The sequence below is a fragment of the Cupressus sempervirens genome, chromosome 1, assembly GCF_028749045.1.
Source record: "Cupressus sempervirens isolate cs-2001-9-10 chromosome 1, ASM2874904v1, whole genome shotgun sequence".
NCBI classification, from domain to species: domain Eukaryota; kingdom Viridiplantae; phylum Streptophyta; class Pinopsida; order Cupressales; family Cupressaceae; genus Cupressus; species Cupressus sempervirens.
In genome coordinates, this window is record NC_143118.1 from 585,220,291 (window position 1) to 585,240,278 (window position 19,988).

Below are 19,988 nucleotides of genomic sequence, written 5' to 3' on the forward strand. Positions count from 1 at the left end.
CAAGCACATTACTCCTTCTAGCTATAGTAACTCTTTCTAACTACAACCACACACAAATATCTCAACAACCAATTGAGAAAATTGACCATTGTCAAATTTTCATTTTATAATAAAGAATGAAGAAAAAACTATACCTTCCCAAAAGGTTCAAACAACTTTCTTAAAAATTCTTCATTAGCATTGTTTGGAAGATTGTTGACAAAAGCAATTTTAACTTGCATTCCAAAAAGAAAATCATATCAAATTAGAAACATATGATAGTTGATATAGAATTATTTCTCTCATTCATGTATGAAAAGCATATAACCTAATACAATACCTTGAAACATATAATGCAAAGTGAAAAGCCTCTAGTTTGCTATCAGCCTAGTCCACTATAGGATGCCACTAGCTTCAAAGCTGAAAGTCTTGTTTGCTCCCAAGTCGATAGGTTTAGTTTGAGCTTCACTTGGTTTCAAGTATCCTTTCATACTCTCTACTTGACAAGGCCAACCACATGAATGTGGAAGCTCATTTGGCCTCTTCCCCCTATAATCACTCTAAATTCCCCATTAACACCTAAGTAAATATTTCATTCATTCATTCATTTTAGAAGTATATCATTGAATCTTTATAATTACATAACATTCATTAACACGACATACAATTGATTAATACGTATAAACATTCATCAATAATTTGTGAACACATCAATCATTATATTCAAATAACATTCATTAACACTACATATAATTCATTAAAACTTGTAAAACTTCATCAATAATTTGTGAACATGTCAACAATTATAATCACATAACAATATTCAATAACATGACATAAAACTCATTAATAAGAAACATTCATAAAAAATTGGCAACACATTCATCATCAAACAAGGTTTTTAACATTCATTTCTTCTTTTATTTTTCTTTTGTTGAAGATAAAGGCTAATAGGAAAAGTATGACTATCTTCTACATTCTCATGTGGCTCTTGTGGTTTTGATTTTATGACATGAGGCTTCCTCTTCTTTTTTTGAGGACAAGGTTGATGTGCCCCTACAATAAGAAATAAATGGGATTAACTCTAACCATATTTTTAATGTTATAAGTATTTCATTGATCTAAAGAACATAAAAGGAAATTTTCTTTACCTAATAGTGCCACATCATCTACTCTCACATTTTGTTTTACCCCAACCTCAACATGCTCAACACTAACATCACACTCTACATACTCAAAAATTATCACATAAAGGTTACACCAATTAAAATTTAAGATATTAAATTTTATTAATAATTACATGATTAATTTTCAATAGAAATTGAATATGTACTTGTATCATTGTGATGCACATAAAGGTCTTTGTCATGTATAGAATATGTGCCTTCATCATAATGAGTAAGATATGTGTTGGGAGTAGTATGCTATAGTGAAATGTCATGCACACATTGTTATCATTGTTCTAATTAACATCAAATATATTATTTCTCATGAGGTTCTCAATTACTATTATTATTCATAGGCCTATTTACCTATGTGTTAATTAGTGCACCAAAATCTTCTACATCTATTTGGCCACTAGAATCTGTGTAGTGGCGGGAAACCACTACTTTATAGCCTTTCCTGAAGCCAGTTTGATTTGTCTCTTCTGTGGGTGCTAGATTAAATTCAAAGCCCTACATGTTTTGCATAATATCATTAATATTGGATGTAAATATTATTTATAATTATATATATATAAAATGATATAAAATTTCATTGTTGCTACTTACAAGGCATGATTGAATTTTCATATATCTACCAAAGCCAAGATGGTGTTGACCAACCTTCTCTTTCCTAGCTTGTGTCACCTTTGATGTGTCCTGTAGCTTGTATATGCAAACTTTCAAATATGTTAAATTATATAAATCCACACTCACACTTCTATAAATATCTACCAAATTCTACAATCCAAATAAACACGACATTGTTTCCATACTATGTTGATTTTAGGGTGGTACAAATATGGTGCAAATTGCATGTTGTAGTTTGTATGTAATGCTTCAAGCATGTTGTTAGTGTCATAAAGATATTTGATGATTGATAGCATTATAGAACTTTCTAGGCAACTTGCTTGGTATTTTAACTTATGTAAATATTAGATAGTTTCTAATTTATGATTGTATCTTTATAGGAACATCATCTTTGTAACTCCTATAGATGATCTCTTTGCTCATTTATTTAATTCATTCAATTATTTTGATGTCTTCTCATTAAAAATTTAAATCAATGTTTTGCAAATGTGTTTTGATATATATATATTTTTATATGCCTTAATCCAAAATTTGTTTGAACCCACCAAATTCCTAACCACTGACTCTTATGAAGGGGTGAGGAGGTTGTTTGATTGCCACTCTCTATCAAATAGTATGAATTTTACACCAAATTCTACATGACCTATTTATCTAAATTCATGTCTTGAATTTATACTCACACCTAGCTTTCACAATCATCTTCCACATTCTTCACAATAACAATGACTAGGAGTACTTTGAATAATCAACAATCTTAGGTAATCTTAGATGAGTCCCAATGACTCACAACCTATTAGCAATGCAAAACTCATACTGCACTTTTTCTCTTCAAAATAAACACACAACTTTCATATCAGTTATTCTATAATCAATTATTATAGGAAGCATTAATAACTTTAATCCATTGTAATGTTGTTTGGCTTCCAACCTCATTTAGTTCAAAAACTACCTACACCATATGTTCTCTACATTTTAACAATATAAGTTCTTTCACTGTGACATGCTCCTAAACACATATAGGTGCTTTCACAATCATCTTCCACATTCTTCACAGGCACAATGACTAGGAGTGCTTTGAATAATAAAAAATCTTAGGTAATCATAGATGAGTCTCGATGGCTCACATCCTATTAGCAATGCAAAACTCATACTATACTTTTTATCTTCAAAATAAACACATGACTTTCCTATTAGCAGGTTATTTTGTAATCGATTATTATAGAAAGCATTAATAACTTCAATCCATCATAATGTTGTTTGGCTTCCAACCTAATCTAGTTCAAAAAATACCTACACCATATCTTCTCTACATTTTGATGACATAAGTTCTTTCATTGTGACATGCTCTTGAATACATAGAGGTGCTAAGGAGAAGACATTATTTTGCACATTTGACAACTCATAATAGTCTAATACTACATAAAGACAATGAAATCTAAAAAAAAAAAGAAATTTTACTTATTGATTCAATCAGATTCAAATGGATAATATTTTAAACTATTAAGAGGTGAACTTAAACAATGATCATATAGTTAGACAATTACTAATTGAACGATAGTTGGATGGTTACTAACTAGCAAAAACAATCTACAACATAGTCATTTGAGGGGTTGATGATATGTAATATCATTGTTTTGTGAAATTGTATCATTTAATTTCAGTCGAATGTCAACCACAACATGTACAAAATATGCTTAAAATGTGTTGCAAATGTGTATGTGTGTGTTTGAAATTTGAATGTGTAGATTCATTTTCTCTTGGTATAGTGCTTGCCCCTAAGTCGCATTTTAGTTATCATTGCCAAACTCTTTTAGGCCAATTTTATGTTTGATGATTAGTACTATTATTTTGGAAATTATTAGATATTGTTTTACACTTAGTTTATTATATGATGAGATTACTTGGTACTCTATATTTCGTGTGTGTATGATGATTATTCAGTGTTTTTAGTTACTAATGATGATTAGTTAGATGGTTTATTATCACATGAGTTTTCTTATGGATACTTACCCCATACTGCATGTGTATGGTGTGTGTGTTTGTTTTCTTTATGTATGATGTTTCTAATGTGGTTAAGGAAGGGAGTCGTAGTCACCTGCTAGTCGGGATCTACATGATGCACCACTTCCTGCCATTGCTTATTTAGCTTAGAATATTGTGTCTATACATGCGTGAATTTTATGCAAGTTGTAGGTATCGGGTATCGACTTCCCTAAATTGTCAGGATGAGCGTACCCTATCGCATTATCTCAATGGTACGAGAGGGGAGATAAATCTTAAGCCCAAATCCTAAACTCTTTAGCCATTTGTCTTAATTGATAATTAAAAAAAGTATCCAAGTTGAGTACCCTCTGAATGCGTCAAATGACATTAATTCATGATTATAACCCTTTGTTGATTTAGTATGTGTTTTGCTATGATGGGTTTTCATATGTTGTCTTTATGAGTCCTTGGTGTATTTTCTATTAATTAAGTCTAATTAAAAGATTAATTAATGATTTAATTTAATGGAAAATTATTATGACATTTTAATATTTAATTATATTTTATTAATTGAGTAATTAATTAAATAAAAAGAATTAAATTTGGAGATAAAAGTTTAAGGATAAATTTAGAACGTGATAATATTTATTTAATTTAATAATAATATTTTTAGAGTTCATTTTTAAATAAATGCTAAATATTATTGTTATTTAAGTTAATTAAATATTTTATCAATTAAGTTTCTAAAATAAATTTAAAGTAAAAAAAGATACTAAATTATTTAAAAGATTCTAGATTGCATGATGCGAGCATGAGTTGGAAATAAAAGAAATTAATTAAAAAGATAAAATAAGTGAAAATAATAATGTTATTTTAATTTCATAAAGTGCACATGGGATTAAAAGTAATAAATTAATTAAAAATAGAAGTCAAGTGGAAAATTAAATAAAGTCATTTAATAATCTGGTTAACGTGCATGAAAAGATAAAGAAAGATTAAGGAAAGTTAATTTTGAGTTTGAGACTGGTGAGCAAGGAATCCTCTTAGGTGAACACACAATTAGTGCCCCGATTTGAGGAGAAAACTCCTTATCACAACTTTGGGGTTCATTTTTGAGGACGGTGAATGTTGGAGACAATTTTTGGACACGAATTTTGGAAGTGAATTTCAGAAGGAGAATTCTAGAAAAGATTTACAGAGAAAAGTTATTAAAGGGGGGGGGGAATTCTCTCATAGTTTTTTGAGGATTTCGTATTAGCATCAGGATCAGGTAGGGTCTTGTGTTTTGATCCCTAATTATTTACGCAATTTCCCTATTTCTTGTTTTCTTCATGTCTATGGATTGTACACTTTTATGTTAAAAAATTTCAATGTTAGAATTTATTAGATGCTTATCAATTAACTTCCATATACATAAGATTTAAACGGGAAGGGTTGAATCTAAGACGAAAATTTTAAATTTGGATGGTTGAATTTAAATGGAGAAATCTTGTTTTTAAATAAATAAATAAATCCATATTGTATTATTTGATAGTGCTAGAAATTTTTTTAAATATACATACATATATATATATATATATATATATATATATATATATATATATATATATATATATATATATATATATATATATATATATATATATATATATATATATATATATATATATATAACATTATTGAAAAAAAAACATTTTAAATGATATATATATATCCAGTAAATGTTAAACAAATAAATAATAATTTATAAACATTTTTAAAAATGTTATAATGGATATTGGGAATTTTTTTTTTAAATAAATATATATATATATAACATTATTGAAAAAAACATTTTAAATGATATATATATCCAGTAAATGTTAAAAATAATAATAATAATAATTTATAAACGTTTTTAAAAATGTTATAATGGATATTGGATTTTTTTTTTAAAAATATATTAAAAAAATTATTTTAAAAAAAAAAAAATGTATATATATATATATATATACATATATATATATATACATATATATATATACATATATATATGTATATATATGTATGTATATATATATACATATGTATATATATATATATATACATATGTATATATATATATATACATATGTATATATATATATATACATATGTATATATATATATATACATATGTATATATATATACATACATATATATACATATATATATGTATATATATATATGTATATATGTATATATATATATATATATATATGTATATATGTATATATATATATATGTATATATATGTATATATATGTATATACATATGTATATATATGTATATATATATGTTGGGAGGGGTTTCACCCACCTCCCACTTACTTGTCGGCGGCTCTGCTATCACTGTCTACAAAGTACTGCGGCAGCCGCAGACCTATGGCCTGCTGCGATTTTAAATTGTAGGCAGTGCTTTTAATAAATGCATTTCCTATTAGATTTAATATTTATTAAATTTAGTTTATAAAATTTTAAATTAATTAAAATTTAGTTTAGTTTAAATATAATTTAATTAATAGTTTAATACAAATCTTAATTATTATTATTATTTTATAATTTTTAAAAGAAAATATTAATATTAAAATTTATTAAATTAATTAACTATTAATGGATATAAATTAATAAAGGGGTTTGTTAATAAGATTATTTAATTTAATGTTTTAAATATAGATAATTTTTAATTAGTAAAATTATTGATAATTTTTAATTAATAAAATTATTAATAATTGGTCATTGTTGAGATATTAATATAAGAATTTAGTTTGATATTCATTAATTAAATCAATGGAAAATTTGTTTAATTAAATTTAATCATAATGAATAAAGTTAAACAAAAATTGTAGTTTTTAAAAAAATATTGCTTACATTAGAATTACTCGCTTATCTTAAATAAGTTAAATGAATAACTTGTCCTTAGATCTTTTTTAGGAAATTGATCAATTATATATATGATTTTCCTTCCAATCACTTTGAGAGGATTGAGATGTTTTGGATGGTTTGATCTTGATGATGTCATGTTGTGACATGTTTGACTTGACCATTTTGGAGTCTTCAATCAGTATTGTGATCTATTATTGGGATACTTGTTGGTTGCTCATTGGAGAACCATTGGATATTGTGATTTATCACTGATGCCTTCAGTTGCTTATAGAGAACTGTCATGATCAATATGATTATCATTAGATGCTTTTCAGTTGCTCATGGAGGATTTATGTGATTATTGTGGATTATATTTATGATGCTTTCAGTCGCTTGTATAGGACTAAGGTGATTTTATTATGATTCTTTGATTTGTGATTTAATGAGCCTAGGGTAGGTTATCTATGTGCAGTGTCGGGAAGTGGCTTGCAATGGGGGTCGGGGCCCTAAGAGGCTGCTTGGAGAAATCCATTGTAAGTTGTTTTAATAAGTGAAAACATCTCATCTAAATACTAACTTAAATGAACCTAATAAGATAACTTTATGTTCTCTCCCATGCCTTGAGTGCTAGTATAGACTAGGATGGGGTAGAGAGAACACTTGGTTGTGACCTTGCATTCCATAGTATGCCTTGTCAGTACGAGAGGATACTAGTGGCTGCAGGATCATAGGGGACCCAAGATTCCTAAGGGATTGCTCAGGTAACTTCAAACATGACTTTTGCGATGACACTTTCCCACTTACATAGTAGGTTTCCTATGTGTCTTTGTGTGCCTCTGGGTCTAGATGTCGATCTATGTTGGAACCTTTGAGTTAGTATACTTTTAGGATTTACTGGACCTAGAGAGTATTTTTGTTATGTGATTTGATATCCTGTTTGGGACTTGAGACAATCTCCTCAGTGTGGTGGGAGTGGACCATTTAGGTTCCACGCGGTCGGGTGTTAGTGCTTTTTCACTCTTACCATTTGAGATCCATCTGTAGTCACCATGGCTGGAGCTTTCTTGGTTGGCATTTACCTTCATTCTATTCATGGATTATTATGATGGATGGTTGGATTTTATGATGGATGTTTTATCATTATGGATGTATGGATGTATCATGTATGGTGAATGATTTCATTTATTTTACTATACTTTGTATCATGGATTTGAGGATGATGTATCTTTATTTCTACGTATGTATATTCTTTTAAGCCTTTCCGAAAAGGATTGAGCATTTCGAATTAATTTTCCAAGATGCATTCAGAAAAAATGTATATTAAATGGACATTTGACTTTCTAATTATTCTTTCATGTGGATATGGTAGTTGATAGACTTAGAATTAATTAAATTTAAATGTGACTCAACATCTTGGGATCCTTAAGGAATGTAACATGTTATGTATTTTGTTGATGATTACATGTTATTGCTTCTACTACTATGTGATTGATGTGTATGTTATACTTTCTTACTTCAAAAAAAAAAATGTTTAGCAAACTTAGTAAAAATTTAGGTTATTTCTTTTGGATCCCTTGGTAGGGCGTCACACTTGGTAACAAATCAAGTAATGACTTGATATTTATTCATAGAATATAATTGTTTTCCAATGTTTATTTTTTATCTTAGAGTATCTGATTGAATGGATAATTAATAAGTGGGTGTAATGTTTGTAGCATTACAGAGCAGATCATGGATGAATCATATAACTTTATTAGAGATTCATTAGGTTTTGCATCAGATATTCTTGACACTCTGCCTCTATCAAGTCATCTAATGCTATTTGATTCTCTAGAGGTGCAATTGAGATATATTTTGGTTTTACATGGTTGTAAAAAGATGGTGTATAAAATGTCACTTTTAGTTTTCATGATTCTCATTTACATTATAGGAACTATTTACAAGTAGATTATGAACTCAAGGATATGAATACAAATTAATTGATACATTTTATTTCCACCATTGAAAAATTACTATATTATACATTTTAATATAACATAGAATCATATATATGATAGATATATAACTGTAATCTTTTTTAAAGATGAATATCTAACATAGAATATTATACATGTTAGATATATTGTTATAGTTATTGTAATCAAGTCAAGCATTTTAATGAATAACTAGATATCACTAATTTGTCCATAATTATATTAATACTACCACATACACTAGTACATTTGACCCCATTTTTGGACCAAATTTTTTGACCATCTATTAAAATGGGATCAAATTGGTTAGAATAGGCAAGGAAAAATGTCTTTTTTTTAAAAATCCATGCCCATGTTGGTCAAAATTTTGACCAAAATGGGCTTCATATGTTAAAATTTTAAAAAAAGTGACACAGGCTTCATATGTTAAAATTAAAAAAAAGTGAGAAAAACTCATTGTTGTTGTGTGATGGAAAAAATGGAGAAAGGGTTTAACAGGCTGGGGGAGGCAAAGGCATCTTTGTATAGGGGGTGCATGGAGACAGGTGTGGCAGTGATAGTGTTAATGAAATCACATGCATAAAAAATTATGGTCACAGGCATCGAATTTCTGTTATTTCATGGCATACCCTCTCCCTCTTTCCAAGGTAAAATCAAATCCAACCCACTTACAAGTTAGTTTTACAATTCAATATCTATCTCGTTTCTCTATGTCCTAACATGCACACTTTCTTTCTTAGTTTCAATGTTGCTCCGTCCTCTCAATGCCCTGGTATGTACTTTTTCTTTGTTTGTTTTACAATTGAATATTGATTAGATTTTTCAAACCCATTTCTAGATATTTACCTAGGATTATTTATACAAATTTGATCCTAACCCTATTTGGATAAATGACTATCACGTTTGGTGTTATTTATTTCTTTTTAAGCTCAATTTTAGTAGAAATCAATTGATCAATATGGGGTTTTTTTAACCTTTAAATATTTAATGTCCATATGTATTCACATATATATTTTCCAATGTATATACTCAATGATGAATAGTTTGATTTATAAAGGTGAGTGTAGTTCAAATGTGTATAATTTGTGTACAAATAGACAATGCAGATAATTGGCTATTTGATAAGTACATATGGGTATATACACACAAACATATAAGCCTAGAATATACCCAAGGATACACAACATCATGTGTATTATGCACACACAATAATAAATAAATGTCAACATATGCATGAATCCTCATATAAAAAAACTCTATTTTTCTATGTATGGTTTAGGACTAAATAAAATATGATGATTCATCATAACTTTAAGGATGGGCATTCAAAAGAATCATACAAAAAGCATCTTCTAGATCTAATAATTGGGAATGGTACAAATTAGATAAACCCTAACAAGTTCAAGGTAGGTATAAATGTTTTCTATGTCCAGTATCTATTTTTTTTTGTGGTTTGAATATTCTTTGTATTGGATGGGTATTAGAACATGGGTGAAACAACATGAACAGTATGAGCATTTACTACTTTATTCTTGTTTGGTGTGAATGATCTTTTGTAAGGATAAATAACATCATAGCAAGTAGTTTGGAGTAGTTCTCTTAAAATGAAACATTGTTTTGGTTGATTATGTCTTGAAGAACTACTACATATTTTGGGTATGCCATTTTTTGGGTACTACTTGGAAAACTGGTCTTTGAACAAACTATCTAGGTGGGAGTTTTCTAGGGTTGTTATTATGAATTCTTCTACTTCTTCTAATTTGTTTTTCGACTCCATTTTATTGGTGAATTTATAATAACATTCATTTTGTAGTTCAGAGTATTTTGTTTAGAGTATATTGTTTACTAATTATATCTTATTTGTATGTATATAGCTAACTTTTTTTTGATGGGGAAACTGGAAGCTATGGGCTTTTGCATAATGAAAATAATCAATGCAGAGCCTATTTTGTTTTCTTTGTAGCCAATTGATTTATTTAAACTTCTACCATCATTTGTTCAAACAATGGTTTTTTTTGTTTTACTTTCTCCAACTAATTAGAAAGTCTATCCAAAAGTTGGAAGCTATGAGATTTTACAAAATCAATATAGCATTTAGAGAACCTATTTTTGTTTTTCTAATGACTATTTGATTTATGTAAACTTCTTCTATCATTGCTTCAAACAATGGTTTGTTTTGTTTTACTGCATACAAGTAATTATGAAATTTATGAAAAACCATTGCTGGTACAACTTTGAGAAAAATAAAAAATCATTGATACCATGTTATTTAGAGATATGAAGTTTACACAATCCATATTGCTTATTCACTATGAGTTATTTTATTTTTCTTTTCGGTTTGAAAAATAAAAATGTTTTCAAGCCATGTAATTGGCTCAAGAAAAATGATGTAAATATAATACAATTAAGCTGTCCCATCATCTTGCATTTTAGGTTCATAGTAAAAGGGAGGCTTATTTCACAAAGGGTGTGACCAAATTCTAAAGAAAATGTACCCAACTAGAATACCATTTCTAGAAAATATTTGGGCTTCGTAGCAATCACAAAACTAATCATCTCATAACTACTAAATGAGATCTTTGGGATAAGCTATAGGCATCCATCAAAGCATAAAGAATATGGAAACTTAAATGTTTCAGTATTGAGTGGTACTTTGGGTTCTAAATCTTAACAACACTCTTCATATTTTGAGAACCTTAAAAGTAAGAGCTATGTGTTTGCACATCTTGTAGTTGCTTCATAGTAGAGCATATGATGCATCGTGCCAAGTAAATTCATTTGCATTTTGCACTTTTGTTGTTTCTCCCTTGTAGCTATTCATAGCAAACCAAGTCTTCACGACACCATGATTGACATCATTGGTGTGTATGGAAGACAAACTACTAATGATATTCAACATTCTCAATTGTTGAGGTCACCACCATATATATTGTAGGCACATTATTAAATAACACATTGATATGTTAGGATTGTGATTTTTCCCATTTGTTTACTTTTGAAGTTTATGATTTTTGGACCATTCCTTAATCTTGTGCCCAAACACTACATACTCTTAGGCATTTCCTTCATAGCTAACTATTCTAATGTTGTACTCTATAAAGTGGCCACTTTTACATGTTCTACCAAAGATTTGGTGCCTCTTGTAGCTATTTTATCTAGAAATCATAATTGAGAGTGTGAGAATTGGGGATAGAATTAAAACATTTTCATGTTCAAATTAGTGAACATCAAAGGGATTTGATGGGTGTTGCATTATCTGGTAGAATATAGAGGACTTTAGAAACTTTAGCTAAGACTAATGTCTGTCCATTGGGCTAGAGTCACCTTCTATTACCTGATTTATTATTTCCCTTTAAATCTTGAATTCGTTGCACAACTAAAATGCATCCCCTTGGGAGAATATTTAGCCAATCCTCTAATTTTATTTTATTTTGGATCGGTAAAAGTCCAAGGCCCCGTTGATTATATATATTAAAAGAATGAATAAATCAATCCTTCTCTTCTAAGTTCTTATTGTAGACTAGAAAGCTTTAAAAAAATCCCACTAGGTGGAAATGAATTTGCATTTGTTTCTAATTGACCCTGTTCTTTTTGGGAACTCTTAAGTTTTCCTTGCTGTCACTATCTTCCAAAGCTACTACTACAGAGATGAACATTTTCATGAATGCATCTTTAAATTTTTCATTCATCTTCAAAATCTCTTCAATATTATTTTGCATGAATAACTCTAAATTATTGAAGAGTTGCACTAGAATTTGGAATGAATGCTGACACCACATAGATCCAGATATGGGGCTCAGTAATACTACTGACAACATTTCTGATTTGTTAGAAGAGACACCACTAATTCTTTTGTTGAGTGGGGAGACTTTTACCATTATTTAATCAAGCTCTACTTTTCTTCATACTATCCCTTGTTTAACACAATTCTTGGATGCGCATTTAAGTAAACATGTCAAGAGATATCCCATTATTCAACATCTTGTTATAAAGCTTCCAGGCATTATCCATAATTGCATAATAACAGTAAAAATTAATAAGATTACTACATGTGAAATAATTGAATTGAAATATTATGTCTACTTTTTGGTTCAAGAGGTCATTTTCTTCTTGTTGTTTCTCTTCCTCATTTAGCATATAGATTTATAAATACATATTGTACATAAATAAATAAATATAGTTTTATAAATAAATATTGTCAAAAAATTCACATGCCTTGCCTATGCTTCCATTTTTCAAACATGTCTACCATGGCAATTGTGACTACAACATCTGACAAAATTCTTTATGCTTTAATGCATGTCCATAGCTTATTCCAAAGCTCTTGTTTTGGTACAGGCATCAATAATGTTGGAAAAGGTTGTGTGATTTAGCTTTATACCTACTATTGTGGTGTCCACAACACACACCCCATTCCTCAATAGGAATGGAGGCCCCCTACTTTTTTTGACTCCTGAACTCACAGTTTGAGAGTTGGGAGCAAATTGTTAGAGTCATCAAAAATTGAAAAAACTCAAAAACTTGAAAAATTGAAAAAATAAAAAAAATGGGAAAAAATTATCAAGTTTGGAGGAAGTGTGTGCACCCATTTTCGTGCATGCGATGCACCACAAGTGCCACACATCTATGTCATGCCACTACATGCACATCCATGCCATACTATTATGCGCACGTCCATGCCGCGTTGCTACACGCTCACCCACGATGTGTTGTGTGCCTTGCACGTGATATGTCATGTTGCACATTACATCCTGTACACACCCATGATGTGTTGTGGTCCACGACCATGTCAACCCAAATACTTTTTGTGCCACTTCACGTACATGCCATGCACCCCTACTCATTTTGCCAAAAAAAATAAAAAGTAAAAATAAAAAGAAAATAAAATAAAAGGACACACCTAGCACACCTTTAAGGTGCACAAGGTGCACTAAAATTTGTCTTTTAGAGGTGTTTTTCTTAATTAAGCATTTTCATCTCTTTGGACTAATGTTTGCTTCTTTTTGTAGGTAAGAAAGGTATCCTCAACTTGTCGGGGTCATAACTTTTGACCTAGAGCTTGAAATTTGAATCCCTTTACACTATTGGAAAGAAGAACTGAAGATCTTATTTCAATCCCTAAAATAATGAGCCTTCAGTTTCCCAATTTTAGGGACCAACGAAGGTTTTGACTTGAAATTTTGAGCAGAAGACCTCTAAAAAAGCCATTTAAAAATGCCTAGAAAAACTTGTGAAAAAATATGAAAAAGTTTCAAACATTTGATCATTTTGGATAATCTGGATCACTTGGTTTCTTGTCGAGAAGGATAGGACAGTTTGAGAGAAGACAAAGGTCGAAGATACATAGGTTGGACACATGAAGCAGAACAAGTTCCTCATCTTATGTAGCTATTAATGACAAGATTCAACACAGGTGCCCTGAGATTTTAGATTGAAGTAGGAGTTCAAGTTTATGAAAGTGATTAGCTATAAAGAGGGTATAAATCATCAAAAAGAGGCAAAGAATGTACACAAAAGGTGATCTAAAACCCCATTTAAGGAAAACCCAAAAACCATTTTCATAATTGAGAACTTTGATTTTTTGGCGAATTGAGCTTCCAAGGTGCGCAGATTCACAGCTCTATAGGTCTACATTTTCATGCAGCTCTATAGGTCCATAGGTCCACATTTTCATGCAATTTTGTAGGTGCATAGGTGCACAGGTCCACAACTCCACAATTCAGAGGTGCGCTGATAGTTAACTGCCAGTTCCAAAAATAATGCCTTCCATGCACTGGGAATGCATTCTGATGATAGTTTAAATTCGACACATGCCTAGTGAAGGACTAGCTTCCAGTTTTGACTCCTCCATGCACTTCCACTTTGACTGAAGGCTTCCTCCTACTTTCTCTCATGTTTTCTTTGTTTTTGACATGTAAAGGGCTCATGCATCCAATTAATGAATAAAATATGGATGGAGTCCCTCTAAGCACCAGACTAATTGTTAGTTTGTATATATTTAGTTTTTTTTATTAGTTAAAAGCATTTTATTGCATGAAGATATCTCTCACTCTCAACACAAATTGAAGAGACAATTTCTTTTAAATACCCCATTGTAAAATGTAATAGGGGCAACCGTTATTATGCAATAAAATTATGCTTTTGGTGCTTGCATTTGGAGTGTAGTCATTCTTTCTTGAATGTGTCATTGTTTTGTGAATTTTATTCATGAGATTGTAATTGAGCAAAAGTTTTATTGAATTGTTTTTGGTTGTGCAATCTTTTAGTCTTGGTGTTTGCTTCAGATTTATGAATTCTGCTAATGTATCTAGCTTGAGAAGAGATCATCAAATTGTGCTTGCATAGCCTTTTGTCTTGCATGAGCACACTTTTTGTGGCCTTGCAATTTGATGAAAGGTGAAATATCATATGATTATTAAAGTTTCTCACCAATGATTACATCAATGGATTCTAGGAACCACTGCTCCTATTTTCATTGGTTTCCTATCGATTTCTTTGAAAGTTTAACTCATGCATGTTGTTTTCTGTAGCTTATGTTTGTTTATGATTTCAATTTCATGTTAGTTTCTTTTAGTTTCATTATTTGCTTTGCTAACCCCTTCTTAGAATAGGAACTCATGTTAGTTGCACTATTAGATTGCATTCATTGAAAACCCAAAAAATGAGAAAATACAAAAAATATTGTTCTTTTGTGTGTTATTTTGAGATAGAAAATAGATTTACTTCATTCCAAGATCATAGTAGAACCAAAAAAGGCCTCCTCATGAACAATCACATTTATCTTCAACTGAGCAGATTTTGGTATGTCGCAAGACAAATACTAAACCTTGGAGTTGATCTTCAAAAGATTAGCTTTTCAAGAGAGAAATTGCACAATGGATTCCTACCATTGACCTCGTGTAAAATGATTGCCCAACACCAACTGATTGCATTTTCTTGAATATAAAAACGCATTTTTCTTGGAAAATTGAGTGGCTTTCTTTCTTAGTTTCAATGGTGTGAGCTCGTTCTTTACCTCTTGGTCTATGGATTGCAAAACTTTGAGCTCAATGGGCAGTCCATGGCAATCCCAACTAGGCACATAGTGCACCTTATACCCTTTAAGAAACATATATCGGTTGATAAAATCTTTCAGTATCTTGTTCAAGGTGTGCTCAATATGCAAATCTCTTGGCACAAATCCTACACATGATGAAGGCTCTGATGTGCATCATAGTGATAGAGGTACATATTCAATTTTTATTGAAAATTAATAATGTAATTATTAATAAAATTTGGCATCTTAAATTGCACTTGGTGTAACCTTTCTGTGACAATTTTTGAGTATGGAGAATGTCATTGTAATGGAGTCGAGCATGATGTTAGTGTTGAGCATGTTGAGGTTGGGGCTGAACAAAATGTGGTCGATGATGTGACACTATCAAGTAAAGAAAAATCCCTGTTATGTTCATTAGATTAATGAAATACTTATAACATTAAAAAAAATGTTTAGAATTAAACCTATTTATTTCTTATTACAGGGGCACATCATCCTTATGCTCAAAAAAAGAAGTGGAAGCCTCATGTTATAAGATTAGAACCACAAGAGCCATAGGAGAATGCTGAAGATAGTCATGATGTGCTTATTAGCATCATGACTATCTTCAACATTCTCCTATGGCTCTTGTGGAATATTGTTTTTTTTAATATAGGTTATTCAAGGATTGCAAAATTTACCTCTAGTGTCCACCATTTCTTTAACCAGACTAGAGATCTCCTCAAAATTTTGTCGCGCAAATTTCCTCCAACATTAATATTTGTAACCCTCTCAATCGCTATTATTTGTAATCCCCAATATGTTGGGAAGGGAATCTGGCTAAGACAGATTTTGATCCAACCTTATATTTGTTTTTGGAGGTTCTTCTATCAGAAATCCTCACTTTGTATAAAAGGAGGTATGCCTTCTTAAAGACCCTTATAAAGGGCATCTGTAATGTATATAGGCCTCTGGTCCTGGGCTATATCAGGGGTTTTCTTTGCCCTATTCTTTTTCCCCTAATACCTATAGTTGAATAGGGAAAAACTTTTGTAAAATATTTTGATAATATAATATAAAGTCTTGATTACTATTGCATATTAATGAATTTTATATCATATTAATAAATGTTATGTGATTGTATTGATTGAATTTTATAGTTCATAAATGGATGAATGAAATGAATGAAGTATGTAATTAGATGTTAATGGGGAATTTAGATTGATGTTAGGGGGAGGGGGGTGAGGCTAGATGAGTTTCCACCTTCATGTCGTTGGCCTTGTTAAGTAGAGAATATTATAGTATTCTTGAAACCAAGTGAAGCTCAAACTAACATACCAAGGAATCACAAAACCCAAATCCATGTACCTCTCATCTTCTCATCCCAATAAGTCATCTTTTTTACCACTTTTATTTGGAAGGGTCTAAAACCTGATCAATTCATCATCTGCATATCTTGAAATTATAATGCTCCAAAGAAAAGAATGATGTGCTTGAATAATGCACACTATTTCTTTCACCCACTTTATTTGGATGCCAATTGTTTGCATCACCAATTTGAGGTAGTGTAACTTGTAAGCTACCCAAAATATGTGCTCATATCTTGCCTCAACTGATGTAGAATCTATAGCCTTAATCCACCAAAATCTTCTTAAGTGCCTAGAAGCACCCAACCCACTACAGGATGCCAAGCAAGGTTAGTAGCCTTTACCCAATGCTAACCTCTATCTCTCCAAGTGGATTCCACTTCTCTAAGGTCTTAACCCCTTTCTAGGGCTCTTAGAAAACTTGGTTCAAATTAAGGCTTTAGGGACAGTAGCCCTCAATTAGGTCAAATATGGAAAATTAGGCAAAATACTTTCAAGGCTTCAAACAAACATAGGTTTTGTCATTCCTAGTCCTATATACCTTAGTTTTTATTAAATACAAATATAAGAACTCCACCACTTAACCTTTGATTCAGATATGGTCACTTTCCCTAATGTTGTTGATGCTATCTTGCCAAATGGATTTTTTAGTCACTATTATTATCCTCATATAGCACAGTTGTGTGAGAAAGTTGGTTTATATATGCATGCACTTCAGGTAGGTGATTCATTGGGAGTACACTTGAGCTTTAATATAGATTGAATATTTTGTATGAAATATTGTCTATATGAATTTTTGTGGAAATATTTTTTAGGTTTACTCCATTTTTCCTTATGTCAAATGGTTTCTTAGAAATATTTATGCATCACTAATATTGTAAGTTTGGTTACAACACTATATAGAGTTGTCTAATATCAAATTTGTCATTGCCAACACCCATGCTATTGAGCCATAGGTTTGTGAAACATCTTGTGCTCTTGAAATTGAATAGAAACTATCAATTCCCTTACCAATTCCAAAACTTTTTCAGGCCCTTGTCAAGTTCTTTGGGACCCTTTCTAGAGAGTGGGCATTGGAGTGCATGAAAGATCTCCTCCTTGGTAAAGTGGTGGATAGTGGCCCCAATGACCATATTTTCATCTATTACACTGACCATGGAGGCCCTGGAGTACTTGGTGAGTAACCATATTTGTTTAAAATTCTAATTACTATCTTTAATTGTCTCTAGTGGAATTTTTGGTCAATTCCTATTGTTGGGCCATTGAGGAGCCACTTGCATTTAGATTGTTTTATTTTTTCATTCCTCTAGGATAAATTTTCTTCTAAGTTACTGTCCACTTTTCTTAAAGCTTTTGGATAGCCTTTCTTTGTAAGACTTATTTTGTGATATTTAATTATCGCTTTCAAATATCTAAAAGCATATTCATTTTAACCTAAATATAAATATCTTTAGCACAAGATATTCTCAATGCGAGTTGAAAGTGAGCTTATGTTCTAGAGATTGATTTATTTGCACATTTGTTTGAGTTTTATGTGTTGTGTAAGGGTTTAATAAGGGGATTATAGTGAAGAACAATGTTGAGGTTTGTGGTCTTTCATCTTAGTAAATGTGTGTACTTCTACAGTTCATTTTTTTAAATCTTACACTATGGTTAATTCTAGAACTAGTTTTTTTTATTCAATGCATGTGAATATATATCAATTGTTCTCTATTTTTCAGCCAACTAGTTATTTTTTATTCAATTTAGTTGCAAATTTTAGATACTAAAAGCCTTGAGTGTGATTTAAGAACCTTTCAGGTCTTGTGCTCAACCTATGAGACTCAAAATGACAAGTCAAGTTTATTTTCAATTATGTCCTTTATGCAAATCCCATTGACAATCTTCCAAAGTGTGCATAGTTATATATTCATAGCTTTAGGTTGAATAATATTTAGTTCTTAAGAACCATCCTTTATAATTTTAAGATAATCTTATTCATGTGTGTTGTTCTATTTTGTGTTATTTCATTAAATATAACTTAGAATGTGAACAAGGTGTGGAGAAACTTAATTTGAAGTATCCTTGTGTGTGGAGACATCTTTGAATTAATCTCTGAGATGGGAACACAATTCCAATACATGATAGGAGTATCGTGGGTCAAAGTATGATTCTCCATGTACAAATGCCTCTAAATGATCTTGGTATTCAAGAGGATATTGACAGATTAACCCATGGACTTTCACCTGTAAGCATCAATCCAAATAGGTAAAGCCTTTTTATGCATGTAATGGCTTATATGGTTATTGATGAGCATCAGAACCCAGTTACTAGAATGCCTATGTACTTTGGTCTACAGTAGAAAATTAGTAAAATGGTTTGTGTAAGCACTCCACTCACTCTTATACATTATCTCATCTGTATTAGGGACATCCTCAAAAGCATAGGCAAACTACATATTGACTGAAGCTCCTATATCCTTTGTTCTGGATTCCAACTCAAGCCTTGGACTTCTCCAATGAAATGATTAGCAAAACATTTCTTCCTCTTACAAACATAGAACAAGTCAACCCCATGGACTCATTTCTTTGGTGGTTATTTGATTTAATTAGTTTTCTTTGTGTAGGCAACTTTCACTACAAATTTTTTTTACATTTTAATAAGTTTGTCCACTAGATCTTTAAGCCAACAAATTTTTTTTTTCAAACATAGGAAACAAAGGGAGGAAAAAGTACCAAAAGTTGTTGAAGATGGTGCAAGGATTATGTATGAAGTTGTTTCAAAAGCATATATAGATGTGAATTATATCATGTGGATTGCAATTGCATCAAATGTGAAGTTATATGTTTAGCATTTAGCATACTAGAAAAAACTTCCTGTGGTATGCAATTTCTCATACAAAACATTTGGTTTCACTTTTTTTTTTCCAATTTTGATATTCTAGTCATAGAATCCACATGTTCTCTTTGTAGGACTTTTCTATGGATAAATTTCTTTCAAGTTGTCAGATTACTT

At 30.6% G+C, this 19,988-nt stretch overlaps 1 pseudogene; it reads right to left on the minus strand.

Moving 5' to 3' along the window:
- Nucleotides 1–13,456, minus strand: part of LOC149578771 (bidirectional sugar transporter SWEET3b-like) — a 32,004-nt pseudogene extending 18,548 nt beyond the window's left edge.
- Between the last annotated feature and the right edge of the window lie 6,532 nt (nt 13,457–19,988).